Raw genomic sequence first — 3,194 nt, 5'->3', positions numbered from 1 at the left:
AAAGTAAAGACTGATGTCCAACACGAGCATATTTACCATGTGCTCCTAAAATTTTTATTTAGAAGTAAGTTGTGCCAACTTCACTTTCTTGTTAAGAAAAACTGATTGCAATTTTTCATATGATGCAGGCCGTAACACAGTCCCTGCTGTGGCCAAAACCTCGCTCACCTAAAGCAACCAAATGCTTTGAAGATACAACGTAAATATATTTGCCTGCCTACAAACAATAATACAGTATAAACTGGACCCAAAAAAGCTTGGCATCTTGCTGAATAGCCATGAGCAAAACCAAAACCAAGGCTTTGCATACCTTTGGCCCATTACACTACAAGGCAAAAAAAGGTCAATGCAAAATAAAGAAAAAAGCAGACCCAGTGGAAATTACAGTGTGATGTTGAGATATTTTAGACAATCTCATTTATGTGATATTATTTATTTCTTATTGGGTCAGTCAGAGACAGTCTGGTATAGTGGGTAATGCATCAGGCTAGAAACTGAGACCATGAGTGCCACCTTAGTCACAAAGCCAGCTGGGTGACCTGAAGGAAGCAATGGCAAACCAGTTCTGAAAAAACCCTCACCAACAAAACTGCAGGGATTTTGTCCAGGCATTCTCTAAGAACAGAAGAAGAAGAAGAAGAAGAAGAAGAAGAAGAAGAAGAAGAAGAAGAAGAAGAAGAAGAAGAAGAAGAAGAAGAAGAAGAAGAAGAAGAAGAAGAAGAAGAAGAAGAAGAAGAAGAAGAAGAAGAAGAAGAAGAAGAAGAAGAAGAAGAAGAAGAAGAAGAAGAAGAAGAAGAAGAAGAAGAAGAGGAGGAGGAGGAGGAGGAGGAGGAGTCAGTGCAGTATGCTAGTCATACTATTTTTGAGATATGAATAAAAACAATTTGGTTTACTAGCCCACTAAGTTTACTCTCTATTGCCATCCAGGGACATTTCAGCTTGCTGTGAATGTTTTCTTACAAAGGCACTTCAAGAAATTCATAGGTATGGGAGACGTATCTCATAGGTTGGTAGTCAATGTAGTTTATATGTGTATGGGGAGTAACTTTTACTATCAGACTCCACATTTTCTAAAAGCAATAGGTGGTGTCCCATGAATTTCTCCCACTGGTGTGATTACACTTGTGAGAAAGATGACTAGAAGCATCTTCTAAATATGATTTTAAAGATTGAATACATGCCCCCAATGGATTGGAGATGGGGTTAAGGGAGTTCAGAAGGAAGAAGTAGGAAATCCTAATGGTTTGAGCAGAAATTCACCCATCTGCCTTTGAGGAAGCTAGAAGAACTATTCCTACTGGGAACATTTTTCCTTTCATGTTCTTGAATCCAGGGGTCACTCACTCAGCACCTCCCTCTGATCCCCCCTCCTTCAGTTAATTGGGTCCCAGTCTCCCAGTGTATTATAAGAACTGGTTTACATCTAATCCTGGTTCAGATGGCCCTGTAAATTAAGATGTTTTGTTCTGGGTGCCTGCTTCCTTCAAAAAGACTTTTCCAAGATCCTTTTTGCTTAAATATATAAATAAAGGCTTTCTAAAATGTATTGTCAAATGTGAGTTTAAAGAACTGTGAAATTATTAGATTATGGGGTGATTACCATCCCTTATCTTATGCCAGTGAAAGTCTTCTAAATGAAGATGAGTTCATGAGTTCATGCAATCATTAATTAGAGAGAAAATCCTATAGTACTTCCTGTCAGGCTCTCATACTGTAGTGAAATCTTTTTAAAAAAATAATAATTAGTTTAATTCATCTCCAAACCATAGATAATTCATTCTGGTAATTATTCAGCTTGTATTGGTCAAGAGAAAGAAATATTCCCTCAGTGTTCAGGAATTATATGATATGGGCATAGCATATTTATCTCTTTATTTAAATGCAAATACTATCAAATTATCAAATAAAATGAGAGACTGCAGTCTCAAAGATATATATTTAAAGGAATGCCCACTAATGTCAGGACTTTCTTTGAAAATTGCTAACACAGCTACTAGTGTTCTGGCTCAATTCAGAGTACTGGTATTTACCTATTAAATCCTACATGACATGGCTATAGCTGGAAACTCCTTGCCAAGTATACTTCTACTTCTTTGACTTGAACATTGATGGAGACCCCACTCTGGATATTAAGCGGGGTTAGACTAATTTCAGGACTTTCACATGACAGAATCCCCAACCAACAAAGTATGTTCTGCAGTCCATATTCTATGATAATGAGAAAAAAGTTATCTTAGAACTCCAGAGTCTTTTATGCATGCAAATTACAGTACAGTTTCAAGGACTTTCTATCCCCAAAGGATGGATATTTATATATTTTCTCCATATGACAGTGCTAGGATAATTTGATACCTTATGTTCTCAAGAGCTGGAATTATAGTCTTAACACAGCTGTTCTGTATGTAGCAGGGGATGATGGGAATTATAGTCTAAAACACTGGAAGGCATAGGTGGGAGATGGTGATTTACATAATATCTATTCTGCAAGTCATATAGCTTTAAAAGTACTTTTTGCACATGAGGTCACATTTTTATTAGAAATGCTGTAGAAATAATTGAACAATTTTAATAGCTGTCAGGAATGGTATATTGACAACAATGAATAAGCATTGAATGATGGAAAGTGGGTGAATGCCTGAAAATAAAAGTTTACTTATACCTTGTGCAAATTCATATTTTATTAGTGAAGATCTTGGTTTTAACAGTTATATGATTTTATATCTTATATTTCTATTTAATCTTTTATAATTGGTTGAAAGAAAGCTTGCAAGGTCAGAAACCTTTTTTGGCGAAGAGCAGATGAGTCATGAGAGGAACAGATAAGGGCTTTAAGATGTCCTTGCAATCCTTAAATATATATAATTGTCTAGTTCATCTTTCACTGAGCTGTATTATCCTTTTAAACTGCTATTGGCCACTTTATGCTCAATGCAATGAGTATCAGTTCATTATACAAGTCCTAATTGAAACAGGTGTATTATAAACACATGTATTCTGATAAATAAGCAGGGATAACTGTCTTTCCATTTTTCCTGAATACATTCAGTGGCTATTTAAGATTTCTGGACATTTCATGAGTAGAAGGCATAACAGCAATCTGTGATTTTGGACCAAATGGAAGAGGTCTAATTCTAAATTTCAAATAAATCACACTGTATGATACTTATTTTGCTGGTATTTGTAAATAAAGCTGA

Source organism: Vipera berus (genome assembly GCF_964194415.1).
Source record: "Vipera berus genome assembly, chromosome: 2".
NCBI classification, from domain to species: domain Eukaryota; kingdom Metazoa; phylum Chordata; class Lepidosauria; order Squamata; family Viperidae; genus Vipera; species Vipera berus.
This window is presented reverse-complemented; position numbering follows the sequence as displayed.